Raw genomic sequence first — 15,424 nt, 5'->3', positions numbered from 1 at the left:
TCATTTCTGTCATTTCCAGTGCCTGGGGTAGGAGATAAGGTAAATGCAGATTAAGCACCTGGGACGTTCTTAACATCTGGAGAAAGAGTATTCCTTTTGTGTCAGGAGATACCGTTATAGAGATAAATACTATTCAATTTCATAGAGCATTTTGATACAAGATAGACTTTCTGGAGAGTTAACTGTTAAGCCAGCAGAGAAGAGAGTTTTGAGTACTCATGGGTGAACAGTCATTGGATAGAGCAGTGGCTCTTAAGTGAGGCTGATTTTACCCTCACCCTTCCCCCAGGATGTTTGACAATGGCTGGAGACATTTTTGTTTGTCACATCTGGAGAAGGGGTGCTGCAGGCATCTAATGGGTAGAGGCCAGGATGCTACTACATATCATACAAGGCACAGGACAGCCCTCCCCACCACCCAAAAACAATGAGCTGGCCCAAAATGTCAATAGTGTGCTATGGAGAAACCTTGGATAGAGGCTGAGGACTGAAGAGAGGCTGAGGTTGTCCGATGTACTCTCACGTCAGGTAGTCAGTCACATTTGCCAGACTGTTGTGTGGCCCTGCCCCTTTCCCAGAATCTGTAGCACGCACATTGATGCCAATGCTTGTCATGTCCTTTGGGTGTGAAACCCTTGGGGGCTCCTGAAAGTCCTAAACACAGGAAGGAGTGATTTAGGAGGGTGACGTGGGAGCCCTAAAGTTCTCTTCCTAAAGAGAACTTTAGGAAGAACAAAATTGTCCTCATGTGTTTGGGAAATGTGCCAGATGGAAAAGAGAGGAGGTGTGCCCTGGGGTGTACCATTCCAGAAGGCAGACTGAGACTGATGCGTGCCAGGGAGTCAGATTCTGAATTTGGTATAGACTGCTGTAGCAACTAGCAATGCCTAGATCTGTCTAGAGACTGCTGGGTTGTCTGTCACTGCAATGTTCCTGTATAGGCTGATGCCCACTGATTGGTGATATGATAGAGGGGGGCTGATATAAAGGATGCTCTAAGATATTGTGAATCTACACTATTTTACAATTCTTACCCAGGACTCGGAGCTCCTCGTTCGTGAGCTGCAGAGCTCCTTGGATGTCTGCTCTGACATGTTTCATCCTTTGACATGTACCACTCATTTTTCAGGTACAAAACAAAGAATAGTTTTGCACAAAGCCCAAAGGGATATACTGAAAGAGTTATCGGAAAAGAATAATACATAGGTATGTATTTGCATTGCCTTTCTCCAAATATTTGCGACAGGTTAGCTGGTTAGTGGCTGCTTTCTCGTGCTCCAGCCCTTATAATGTGATCACCTCAGAATATCACAGGGATTGGAGCCTGTCTGTCTCTGCCCATGGCCCCTAGTTTCTTCTTGTCATTGCTTTCGATACTTTGTAAGGCTCTTCTCTTTTCCTCCTGCTCACAGCAGACATTGAGTAACTTGTAGTTGTTACTGAGATACATATTTCCCAGTATAGTCCTTTAGAAATGAGAAAGGTTTACTTATTGTGGAAAACAGTGTCGGCTCCTGGGAGTGTTAGTGTCACTTGGTAATGTTTTTCCTAGGGCTGCCATGGTAACTGTCATTGCCTGCTGACTCCCTAAGGTTTGAAAAGAATACTTCCTTGGATCTCAGGTGATATTGGTACATTCCTTCATTCATTTATTCATTCAGGAAATATTTTCTGAGCACCATGTATGTGCCAGGTACTTTTAACATGGACAGTGAATGAAAGAGACAAAATTCCTACCCTAGTGAACTGTACATTCTGACTTAATTGGCTTGGGCGAGGCCTGGCCATTGGTAGCTTTTAAAACCCCTCCAGCTGGGTTTCAGAACCACAGGTATAAATGAAGCACTTAGGAATTGCAAAGGCATTGCAGAAATCAAAAGTGGCTATTGGTATGCCTTCACTATTCCTGCATTTTTCTGCCTGCATCAGGACTGTTGTGCAAGTGCTTATCATTTTCTTTTCAGCCCTTTTTGTTGTTTGTCTGGACCTGTTATCCCTCTTTCTAACCTAACACCCTACCTCCTTGTCTTTCAACCTCCAGTCCATCATCTCTTTGGGATTTATCATAAACTTGGTGGGAAGCCATTTCAGGGTATAAACAGAGAAGTGGTGTTAGCAGAGATGCCTTTTTCATACACCATGCAGGCTATTGTAAGAGAATGGCTAGGAGGGGACAGGTGTAGATTTGGGGAGACTCATTAGGAGACTGGCTTTGTGCACAGTGGTTGCCTTGGAGATGGAGTAAAGCAGGCAGGTTAGAGTCCTATTTGGAAGGTTAGTGATGGCTTAGAGGTGAATAGGAGTTAGTGATGAATTGGATGTGGGGAATGTGGTTAAGGATGTGTAACTGAGTAAATGGAGGTGCTACTTACTGAAATGGGAAAAATTTTCTGCCCACATATTGGCCTGATAAACACCTTCTCACCCTTTAGACCTTGAATCAGAGTTTACTTCTTGTTTAAGTATATTTTATTTTATTTCATTTTTATTTGGGCTGTGGTGCCAGCTTGCAGGATCTTAGTTCCCCAACCAGGGATTGAACCCAGGCCCGTGAATTGGAGGCACGGGGTCCTAACCACTGGACCACTGGGGAATTACAAGCAGATATTTTTTCTTTCTTTTTTAAATATAAGTTTAAATTAATTGCTTAATTAATTTATTTATTTATTGTTGGTTGCCGTGTGTCTTCATTGCCATGCATGAGCTTTCTGTAGTTGCGGCAATTAGGGGATACTCTCCATTGAGGTTCACGGGTCTCTCACTCCAGTGGCTTCTCTTGTTGCGGAGCACGGGCTCTATTCACGCAGGCTTCAGTAGTTGTGGTGCGTGGGCTCAGTAATCGTGGCTCACGGGCTTACTTGCTCTGCAGCATGTGGGATCTTCCCGTACCAGGGAGCAAACCTGTGTCCCCTGCCTTGGCAGGCGGATTCTTTTTTTGTTTTGGGGTTTTGTCATTTAAATTAGATGTTTATTCATATACTAATTTACATCACAAAAGAAATTTCTCATTTTATAAGCCATTATTGTGTCATTAAAATTAGAAAGTGTGACTCTTTAACTATGTTTCTGGAATGAATATTTCAACTATTTCTCAAGTCTGATTTAAGAATTTTATTTCTTATTTTAGTCCAAAACAGAAAAGCTAGTTGTTGAGCTGATATATGATAATATTAGTAGCTTACAACTAGAGTCAATAAATCATTCTTCACATTAATAAATTATGTTTTGCATTCCTTTTTTATTTTCAACTGTTTTTATTTTAAAAAACATCTTTATTGGAGTATAACTGTTTTACAATAGTGTGTTAGTTTTTCCTTTACAACAAAGTGAATCAATTATACATATACATATGTTCCCATATCTCTTCCCTCTTGCATCACCCTCTCTCCCACCCTCCCTATCTCACCCCTCTAGGTGGTCACAAAGCACAGAAGTGATCTCCCTGTGCTATGTGGCAGCTTTCCACTAGCTATCTAATTTACATTTGATAGTGTATATATGTCCCTGCCACTCTCTCACTTCGTCACAGCTTACCCTTCCCCCTCCCCATATCCTCAAGTCCATGCTCTAGTAAGTCTGTGTTTTCTTCACGTCCTACCACTAATCTCTTCATGACATGTTTTTTCCTTAGAGTCCATATATATGTGTTAGCATACGGTATTTGTTTTTCTCCTTCTGACTCACTTCACTCTGTATGACAGACTCCAGGTCCATCCACATCATTATAAATAACTCAGTTTCATTTCTTTTTATGGCTGAGTAATATTCCATTGTATATATGTGCCACATCTTTTTTATCCATTCTTCTGTTGATGGACACTTAGGTTGCTTCCATGTCCTGGCTATTGTAAATAGAGCTACAATGAACATCTTGGTACATGACTCTTTTTGAATTATGGTTTTCTCAGGGTATATGCCCAGTAGTGGGATTGCTGGGTCGTATGGTAGTTCTATTTGTAGTTTTTTAAGGAACCTCCATACTGTTCTCCATAGAGGTTGTATCAATTTACATTCCCACCAGCAGTGCAAGAGGGTTCCCTTTTCTCCACACCTTCTCCAGCATTTATTGTTTCTAGAGTTTTTGACGATGGCCAATCTGACCGGTGTGAGATGATATCTCATTGTAGTTTTGATTTGCATTTCTCTAATGATTAATGATGTTGAGCATTCTTTCATGTGTTTGTTGGCAATTTGTATATCTTCTTTGGAGAAATGTCTATTTAGTTCTTCTACCCATTTTTGGATTGGGTTGTTTGTTTTTTTGTTATTGAGCTGCCTGAGTTGCTTATAAATTTTGGATATTAATCCTTTGTCAGTAGCTTCATTTGCAAATATTTTCTCCCATTCTGAGGGTTGTCTTTTGGTCTTGTTTATGGTATCCTTTGCTGTGCAAAAGCTTTTAAGTTTCATTAGGTCCCATTTTTTTATTTTTGTTTTTATTTCCATTTCTCTAGGAGATGGGTCAAAAAGGATCTTGCTGTGATTTTTGTCATAGAGTGTTCTGCCTATGTTTTCCTCTAAGAGTTTGATAGTGTCTGGCCTTACATTTAGGTCTTTAACCCATTTTGAGTTTATTTTTGTGTGTGGTGTTAGGGAGTGTTCTAATTTCATACTTTTACATGTAGCTGTCCAGTTTTCCCAGCACCACTTTTTGAAGAGGCTGTCTTTTCTCCACTGTGTTTCCTTCCCTCCTTTATCAAAGATAAGGTGACCATATGTGTGTGGGTTTATCTCTGGGCTTTCTATCCTGTTCCATTGATCTATATTTCTGTTTTTGTGCCAGTACCATACTGTCTTGATTACTGTAGCTTTGTAGTATAGTCTGAAGTCAGGGAGCCTGATTCCTCCAGCTCCATTTTTCGTTCTCAAGATTGCTTTGGCTACTCGGGGTCTGTTGTGTTTCCATACAAATTGTGAATTTTTTTGTTCTAGTTCTGTAAAAAATGCCAGTGATAATTTGATAGGGATAGCATTGAATCTGTAGATTGCTTTGGGTCATAGAGTCATTTTCACAACGTTGATTCTTCCAGTCCAAGAACATGGTATATCTCTCCACCTATTTGTATCATGTTTAATGTCTTTCATCAGTGTCTTATAGTTTTCTGCGTACAAGAGTTTTGTCTCCTTAGGTAGGTTTATTCCTAGATATTTTATTCTTTTTGTTGCAATGGTAAATGGGAGTGTTTTCTTAATTTCACTCTCAGATTTTTCATCATTAGTGTATAAGGATGCCAGAGATTTCTGTGCATTAATTTTGTATCCTGAAACTTTACCAAATTCATTGATTAGCTCTAGTAGTTTTCTGGTAGCATCCTTAGGATTCTCTATGTATAGTATCATGTCATCTGCAAACAGTGACAGCTTTACTTCTTCTTTTCCTATTTGGATTCCTTGTATTTCTTTTTCTTCTCTGATTGCTGTGGCTAGAACTTCCAAAACTAGGTTGAATAATAGTGGTGAGAGTGGGCAACCTTGTCTTGTTCCTGATCTTAGTGAAAATGGTTTCAGTTTTTCACCATTTAGAACGATGCTAGCTGTGGGTTTGTCATATATGGCCTTTATTATGTTGAGGAAAGTTCCCTGTATGCCTACTTTCTGCAGGGTTTTTATCATAAATGAGTGTTGAATTTTGTCAATAGCTTTCTCTGCATCTATTGAGATGATCTTATGGTTTTTCTCTTTCAGTTTGTTGATATGGTGTATCACGTTGATTGATTTGCGTATATTGAAGAATCCTTGCATTCCTGGAATAAACCCCACTTGATCATGGTGTATGATCCTTTTAATGTGCTGTTGGATTCTGTTTGCTAATATTTTGTGGAGGATTTTTGCATCTATGTTCATCAGTGATATTGGCCTGTAGTTTTCTTTCTTTGTGACGTCTTTGTCTGGTTTTGGTATCAGGGTGATGGTGGCCTCATAGAATGAGTTTGGGAGTGTTCCTCCCTCTGCTATCTTTTGGAAGAGTTTGAGAAGGATAGCTGTTAGCTCTTCTCTAAATGTTTGATAGAATTCGCCTGTGAAGCCATCTGGTCCTGGGCTTTTGTTTGTTGGAAGATTTCGAATCACAGTTTCAATTTCAGTGCTTGTGATTGGTCTGTTCATATTTTCTCTTTCTTCCTGGTTCAGTCTCGGCAGGTTGTGCATTTCTAAGAATTTGTCCATTTCTTCCAGGTTGTCCATTTTATTGCCATACAGTTGCTTGTAGTAATCTCTAATAATCTTTTGTATTTCTGCAGTGTCAGTTGTTACTTCTCCTTTTTCATTTCTAATTCTATTGATTTGAGCCTTCTCCCTTATTTTCTTGAAGAGTCTGGCTAATGGTTTATCAATTTTATTTATCTTCTCAAAGAACCAGCTTTTAGTTTTATTGATCTTTGCTATTGTTTCCTTCATTTCTTTTTCATTTATTTCTGATCTGATCTTTATGATTTCTTTCCTTCTGCTAAATTTGGGGTTTTTTTGTTCTTCCTTCTCTAATTGATTTAGGTGCAAAGTTAGGTTGTTTATTCGAGATGTTTCCTGTTTCTTAAGGCATGATTCTATTGCTATAAACTTGTCTCTTAGAACTGCTTTTGCTGTATCCCATAGGTTTTGGGTCGTCGTGTCTCCATTGTCATTTGTTTCTAAGTATTTTTTGATTTCCTATTTGATTTCGTCAGTGATCACTTCATTATTAAGTAGTGTATTGTTTAGCCTCCATGTGTTTGTATATTTTACAGATCTTTCCCTGTAATTGATATCTAGTCTCATAGCGTTGCGGTCAGAAAAGATACTTGATACAATTTCAATTTTCTTATATTTGCCAAGGCTAGATTTGTGGCCCAATATATGATCGATCCTGGAGAATGTTCCATGAGCACTTGAGAAAAAATGTGTATTCTGTTGTTTTTGGATGGAATGTCTTATAAATATCAATTAAGTCCATCTTGTGTAATGTATCATTTAAAGCTTGTGTTTCCTTATTTATTTTCATTTTGGATGATCTGTCCATTGGTGACAGTGGGGTGTTAAAGTCCCCTACTATAATTGTGTTACTGTCGATTTCCCCTTTTAAGGCTGTTAGTATTTAGCTTATGTATTGAAATGCTCCTATGTTGGGTGCATAAATATTTACAATTGTTATATCTTCTTCATGGATTGATCCCTTGATCATTATGTAGTGTCCTTCTTTGTCTCTTGTAATAGTTTTTATTTTAAAGTCTATTTTGTCTGATATGAGAATTGCTACTCCAGCTTTCTTCTGATTTCCATTTGCATGGAATATCTTTTTCCATCCCCTTACTTTCAGTCTGTAAGTGTCCGTAGGTTTGAAGTGGGTCTCTTGTAGACAGCATATATATGAGTCTTGTTTTTGTATCCATTCAGCCAGTCTGTGTCTTTTGGTGGAAGCATTTAATCCATTTACATTTAAGGTAATTATCGATATGTATGTTCCTATTACCATTTACTTAATTGTTTCGGGTTGTTCTTGTAGGTCTTTTCCTTCTCTTGTGTTTCTTGCTTAGAGAAGTTCCTTTAGCATTTGTTGTAAAGCTGGTTTGGTGGTGCTGAACTCTCTCAGCTTTTGCTTGTCTGTAAAGGTTTTAATTTCTCCATCAAATCTGAATGAGATCCTTGCTGGGTAGAGTAATCTTGGTTGTAGGATTTTTTCCTTCATCACTTTAAATATGTCCTGCCACTCCCTTCTGGCTTGTAGAGTTTCTGCTGAAAGATCAGATGTTAACCTTATGGGGATTCCCTTGTGTGTTATTTGTTGTTTTTCCCTTGCTGCTTTTAATATGTTTTCTTTGTATTTAATTTTTGACAGTTTGATTATTATGTGTCTTGGCGTGTTTCTCCTTGGTTTTATCTTGTATGGGACTCTCTGTGCTTCCTGGAATTGATTGACTATTTCCTTTCCTATATTAGGGAAGTTTTCAACTATAATCCTTCAAATATTTTCTTAGTCCGTTTCTTTTTCTCTTCTTCTTCTGGGACCCCTATAATTCGAATGTTGGTGCGTTTAGTGTTGTCCCAGAGGTCTCTGAGAATGTCCTCAGTTCTTTTCGTTCTTTTTTCTTTCTTCTGCTCTGCAGTAGTTATTTCCACTATTTTATCTTCCAGGTCACTTATCCGTCCTTCTGCCTCAGTTATTCTGCTACTGATCCCATCTAGAGTATTTTTCATTTCATTTATTGTGTTGCTCATTGTTACTTGCTTCCTCTTTATTTCTTCTAGGTCCTTGTTAACTGTTTCTTGCAAGTTGTCTATTCTATTTCCAAGATTTTGAATCATCTTCACCATCATTATTCTGAATTCTTTTTCAGGTAGACTGGCTATTACCTCTTCATTTGTTAGGTCTGGTGTGTTTTTATCTTGCTCCTTCATCTGCTGTGTGTTTTTCTGTCTTCTCATTTTCCTTATCTTAATGTATTTGGGGTCTCCTTTTTGCAGGCTGCAGGTTCGTAGTTCCCTCTGTCTTTGGTGGCTGTCCCCAGTGGCTGAGGTTGGTTCAGTGGGTTGAGTAGGTTTCCTGGTTGGGGGGACTAGTGCCTCTGTGGATGAGGCTGGATCCCGTCTCCCTGGTGTGCAGGTCCACGTCCGGTGGCATGTATGGAGATGTTGGTAGCCTTATTATGATTTTAGGCAGCCTCTCTGCTAATGGATGGGGCTGTAGACCTGTCTTCCTCTTTGTTGGGCATAGGGTGTCCAGCACTGTTAGTTGCTGGTCCTTGAGTGAAGCTGGGTCTTGGTGTTGAGATGGAGATCTCTGGGAGATTTTTGCCATTTGATATTACGTGGAGCTGGGAGGTCTCTTGTGGACCAGTGTCCTGAGGTTGGTTCTCCCACCTCAGAGACACAACCTTGACACCTGACTGGAGTGCCAAGAGCCTTTAATCCACAAGGCTCAAAATAAAAGGGAGAAAAAATAGAAAGGAAAGAAAAGAAGGAAGGAAGGAAGGAGGAAGGGAGGGAAGGAAGGCAGGAAGAAAGGAAGGGAGGGAGGAAGAAAGGAAGGGAGGAAGGAAGAAAGGAAGGAAGGGAGGAAGGAAGGGAGGAAAGAAGGAAGGAAGGAGGGAAGGAGGAAAGAAAGGAGGCAAGAAAGGAAGAAAGAAAGAGAGAAGACAAAATAAAGTAGGATAAATATAGTTATTAAAATAAAATTAATTATTAAGAAGAAAAATTTCTATTAAAGAAAAAAATAAAACCAAACAAAACAAAAAAAAAACCGGGTCGGTCTAACCCTAGGACAGATGGTGAAAACAAAGCTATACAGACAAAATCTCACACAGCAGCACACACATACACACTCACAAAAAGAAAAAAGGGGAAAATAATAGTGTATCTTGCTCCCAAAGTCCTCCTCCTCAACTTGTGATATTTTGCTGTCTATTCAGGTTTTCCACAGATGCAGGGCACTTCAAGTTGACTGTGGAGCTTTAATCCTCTGCTTCTGAGGCTGCTGGGAGAGACCTCCCCTCTCTTCTGTGTTCGCACAGCTCCTGGGGTTCAGCTTTGGACTTGGCCCCGCCTCTGCGTGTAGGTCGTCTGAGGGCGTCTGCCCTTCGCTCAGACAGGACGGGGTTAAAGAAGCAGCTGATTCGGGGGCTCTGGCACAGGCCACGGGGGAGGGAGGAGCACGGATGAGGGGCGAGCCTGCGACATCAGAGGCCGTCGTGACGCTGCACTTGCCCGAGGTGCACCGTGCGTTTTCCCTGGGAAGCTGTCCCTGGATCCCGGGACCCCGGCAGTGGTGGGCTGCACACCTCCCGGGAGGGGCGGTGTGAAGAGTGACCTGTGCTCGCACACGGGCCTCTTGGTGGTGGCAGTAGCAACCCTAGCGTCCCACACCCGTCTCTGTTTTCCGTGCCGACAGCCGCAGCTCGCGCCCGTTTCTGGAACTCCTTTACACGGTGCCCGTAATCCCCTCTCCTCGCACCCCAGGAAGTGAAGAGGCAAGAAAAAGTCTCTTTCATGAAGGATTTATCTGTAGTATGCAATGCTATAGATAAATCCTTCATGAAAGAGACTTTTTCTTGAAGGGTCCATCGATGTAGCACACTTCATTGTTGTCTTATTTTAAGAAATTGCCTCAGCTACCCCAGCCTTAGCAGCCACCACCCAGATCAGTTAGCAGCCATGGACATAGAGGCAAGACCCTCCACCAGGAAAAAGATTGTGACTCACTGAAGGCTCAGATGATGGTTAGCATTTTTTAGCAATAAAATATTTTCAATTAAAAAAAAGTCTCTTGTCTCTTCAGTAGCTCCGCGCCCGTTTCTGGAGCTCCTTTAAGCGGTGCACTTAAAGCCCTCTCCTCGTGCAGCAGGAGGCAAAGAGGGAAGAAAAGGTCTCTTGCCTCTTACGCAGCTCCAGACTTCAACTGGACTCCCTCCCGGCCAGCTGTGGTGCACTAACCCCTTCAGGCTGTTTTCACTCTGCCAACTCCAGACCTTTCCCTGGGATCCCACTGAAGCCTGAGGCTCAGCTCCCAGCCCCACCCACCCCGGGGGGTGAGCAAACAAGCCTCTCAGGCTGCTGAGTGCTGACCGGCACTGATCCTCTGTGTGAATCTCTCCGCTTTGCCCTCCGCACCCTGTTGCTGCGCTCTCCTCCGCAGCTCCGAAGTTTCCCTCTCTGCCACCTGCAGTCTCCGCCCGCGAAGGGGCTTCTAGTGTGTGGAAACCTTTCCTCCTTCACGGCTCCCTCCCACTGGTGCAGGTCCCGTCCCTATTCTTTTGTCTCTGTTTATTCCTTTTTCTTTTGACCTACTCAGGTACGTGTGGAGTTTCTTGCCTTTTGGGAGGTCTCAGGTTTTCTGCCAGAGTTCGGTGCGTGTTCTATAGGAGAAATTCCACGTGTAGATGTATTTCTGATGTATCTGTGAGGAGGAAAGTGATCCCCGCGTCCTACTTTTCTGCCATGTTCTCGCTCCCCTGAAGACACTCTTCTAAATCAAAACCAGTTCTCTTAACTTGCTGTTTCCTTCTTGGGTCACATTATGAACTCTTTCCATGGCCACAGGGCATGTGTACTTTTAATTTCAGGGACTGCTGATATTCCAGGATGTGGCCATCGATTTCTCTCAAGAGGAGTGAGAAAGCCTGGGCCATGATCAGGGAGAATTGTACAGGGATGTGATATGAGAGAAGTATAGGAACCTGCTCTCGTTGGGTGAGGATACCTTCCTTCCAGAATTCCTTATCCAACCAGAGGGATTAGAGTCCTTCATTTGCAGAATGTCTCCTGAAATCTTCTGCTTCCTACAATAGGGTTTCAGATTGCAACGTTTCAGGACAGATTGGGAGTTTGTGGGTATAATTCATCTTCTTTTAAAATTGCAGCCTCCATTTTAATATACTTTGGAACTGCTTGGGATGTGTCTATATGAACTGAGTACTATTGCTTCTGTTAGAATCCTTACAATATTTTATTGTCTTTTTATCTGTAACAATTTTCCATGGATTCTTTGGGATTAAGGTATATTAGAAGAGAGACTGCGATTCTGGGACTTTCCTGGTGATGCAGTGGTTAAGAATCTGCCTGCCAAGGCAGGGGACATGGGTTCGAGCCCTGGTCCGGGAAGAGCCCACATGCCGTGGAGCAGCTAAGCCCATACGCCACAGCTACTGGGCCTGCAGGCCACAACTACTGAAGCCCACACGCCTAGAGCCAGTGCTCCACAACAAGCGCAACAAGAGAATCCACCGCAAAGAGAAACCCGTGAACCACAACAAGGAGTAGCCCCCACTCGTTGCAACTAGAGAAAGGCTGCACATAGCAACAAAGACACAACGCAGACAAAAATTAATTAATTAATTAATTAATTTTAAAAAGTACTAAATCCTTCTATACAACTTCTCTGGGAAGAACAGAGAGATGGCGTGGGAGAGTGAGAAAGACAAGTATTTAGTGCACATCTCTCATGCAGGTGCTCTGCTGGCTCAGGTAGATTTATCCCCACTTTACAAAGGAGGAATTTCAGAGTGGTTTAGTAATTTTCCCAAAGCCAAACAGCTCTTCAGTGACAGAAACAAGTTATGAACCAAGTCTGTTACCTTCAAAGCCTAAGTCGTCATCACAACAAAACTCAACTAATATCTACATTTATCCAACTACATTGCAACCTGGGGAGTTCTTGGCACAATCCTGAATAAGGGTGAGAAAGAAAGAAACAGCATTGTTCCTACAGGCAACCGAAATTTTTGGAGCAGCTGCTAGATGCCTGGCCGTTTTGGGGGTTCAGCAGTGATCAAGACAGGAAGAGTCCTGCTTTCAGGAACCATGTAGTGGGGAGGAGAGATGGGTGCAACTTGGGTGAGGGATTTCACCTTGCTGGACCTCTGTTTGCCCATCTGGAAAATGGGATGGGTGTTCCTCATTTTCTGGGATTGTCCAGCCCTCACATTCTCTGATTCCATAAGAAGCATTTCTTTTCCTGTTTCTGTAAAATTCATTCAGGCCATGAGCTGTGATGAGTGTGGTTAGCTGCTCCCCAAATCACTCTGTTCCCACCCTTTTCCTGTGATCAGGTCTTTCCCGAAACATGACTCACAATCAATCCAGTCACAGAACCTAAGCGGCACCTAGCAGAAAACTTCCAACCCTGGCTTCTCAGGAGCTCTGCGGCCTACCTGCCAGGTAAACTTAACTCACCTGGCACAAGGTGGCCATCCCTGGTTTCACATCAACATGATCACAGGCACAAACCTCCTTGTTTTTCCATTTTGTCTTTCAGTTACTTGTTGAAACAACTGCACAAATATGCCTAAGATACAAATTCAGGCATCTTCTGGTCCCAGTGCCTACTAATAAATAATTTTTTGCCACTTGAATGATAAAGATAGAACATTTTATCATTCTGCTACCCTTACTGTTTGTCATTTTTGTTGATATTTCTATTGAACGCATCTTGCAATATTTTAGCAATGGAACATTTATTTACGTTGTTCCAGACCCAGCCTTTAGTGGTAAAGCTTTCGTTGTTATATTTCTATTGGGTTTCCTATAAAAATTATTATCCTACTTAACTGGATTAAGTCAATTCTATAAGCGTTTATCTTAGGATATTGCTGTAATTAATACCTAGAGGGCAGGTGTACAAGGTGATTGGACCTGAGAACCTCTATTAGCACAATTAAGTATAAATATTACCTATATGTAAACCAAGGTACATGCCGAGTGAGACTCTCTGGCTCTTTTTCACTGTCTGCCCCTCAAGTCTGTGACAAACGGAATATTTCTTGCCATCTCAGTAAACAAAGGACGTCACAGTCATCAGCACTTGCAGCCCTCCAATGTGAGCTGGCGGGCCCTGAGGAACTCACGATATGCAAATACAGAATACTGGCCCCAGAGAGCTGAGGTGCATATCAAATGAAGGATTTCAGTGAGCCCAGACTCTGGCATCTTCCCATACAAAGAAAAGCGCTGCATTCCTCACCTTGGGAGAGCTGGTTTTCCTTAGTTAACAATCACCTTTGGATGTTCCCCATTACCAACGCCAGTCCCTTGCCCTGTCCCCTCCCCATGGTACTTTAGCTCAGGGAGGAAGGAGCGCAGAGGGGCTCTGCTGGCCTGCAAGCCTCGGGAGGAGTTTTCGGCCGCAGCCGGAACCTGCACCTCCCTTGCCCAGTTTCCTCTCAGGACGCTCAGGCCGAGCCCCTCCCCACGCCACCAAGGCCCTGTGAGCCAGGCCGAGGGCAGGGGCGAGAGGAGGGACCAACGTTTCCCGCGACCAGACGCTGGGGGCAGCTCTTTCTGCACAGCAGCGGCGGGTGGCAGCGAAACCCTGCCCCACAGAAACTGGTCTTGTGCGGCAGCCCGGGCAGGGGACCAGGCCGAGAGTTCGCGCCCACTTGACCGGCCTGGCGTCCTCAAGACGGTCATGACTTCATCCGCCAGGGCCCCTTCAGAGCCGGCAGCCTCAGTGAGGTCGCACTCCCTGCGGGCTCCGGGGCAGTTACCTGACACCAGAGGGAAGAGACCCCGAGCAGGGAGTTCCAGCTCTGCGGAAACGCGGGCTCCGTTCTGGGCGTAGGGTTGGGGTCCCTCTGACCTGAGGCCTTCCGGGAGGGAGAGGGGCGCTCCGGGCAGGAGCAACCAGGACTGCAGGGCACCATCGAGGGTCCTGGAGGTGCGGACTGGCCTGGGGTCCCGCCTAATGTGGCAGAAGTTTTGCTCATGGCCATTTTGACTGGTGTGAGCTGGTAGGTTTTTGTAATTTGGATTTGCATGTTTTTAATAATTCCTAATGTTCAGCATTTTCCATACCTTTATCTTTTTTATTCAACATAAAAGGAAAAAAGTGGGAGTACAATATACCTCTTGAAATTGTCTTCTCGGAAGCTTGTCCTCTTTGGAATTTCTTGGTCGATTTTCGACCCCAAGATTTTTTTTTGAGGGGAGGTGTCATTTACAGGCCTGCAATGATTATGAATATTTAGGGACCATTAGCACTGGGTTTAAAGCTGCTGTTGTGGGAAATGGCCACAAGGCGGCAGCATTTCTCCATTCCTAAATGTGGTTACTAGGGCAGCAGAGTCTCTCTGGAAGTCATGTTCCTAGGTTGTAAATTAGAATGGAATGTGCCAGGAGAAAAACCCCATGAGTTTATGTCTCATTCCTTCTTGTTCGTTGTTTTAATTTTTTTTAATCGGGGTAATGATTAGAATATGGTTTGTCCTAGGTGTACACAGTCTGGTTCATTTGTACATTATATATGTCTATTCATGTACAGAAGCTCTTCCCATGTAAATTATTAGAGAGTGTTCCGTAGGCCTCCCTTGCTATATGGTCGTCCTTTTTGTTATATGTATTCAATAGGTATTTGTATACGTATGGTAACCCTAATCTTAATTTATCCATTCCCCCCACCTTTCCTTTTAGATGAGCATAGTTTGTTTTCTAAGTTGGTGCGTGTCTTTCTCTGTGGAAGTGTGATCATTTGTGTCAGTTGTTAGATAACACCTATAAGTGATATCATAGGATATATGTCTTTTGCTTTCCGACTTCCCTCATATTCTGGGAGTATCTCTAGGCTCATCTATGATGCCACAAAGAACAGTGTGTCATTGTTTTCCATGTCTAATATTCCACTGATTACATGGACCACATTTTCTTTATCCTTTCACCTGTTGATGCACATTTTGGTGGATTCCATGGCTTGGCTATTGTGAATATGGCTGAAGTGCCACTGTCGCAGCCTGTGTCTTCTCGATTCTGGTCTTCTCAGGTGAGAGGCCCAACGGTGGGCCTGCTGGACCAAACGGTAGCTCAATGTTTACTTTTACATGCAGCTCCTTTCTGTTCTCACTATTGGCTCTTACCACTTTACATCTCACCAGAAGCTAGAGGGTATACAGTTCTCTAAAACCGCCTCAGCACTTATTGTTCGTAGACTTTTAGCTGATGGTCAGTGGACTGGTGTGAGTTGAAACCA

The sequence above is a fragment of the Kogia breviceps genome, chromosome 11 (assembly GCF_026419965.1).
Source record: "Kogia breviceps isolate mKogBre1 chromosome 11, mKogBre1 haplotype 1, whole genome shotgun sequence".
In the NCBI taxonomy this organism is placed as follows: domain Eukaryota; kingdom Metazoa; phylum Chordata; class Mammalia; order Artiodactyla; family Physeteridae; genus Kogia; species Kogia breviceps.
This window is presented reverse-complemented; position numbering follows the sequence as displayed.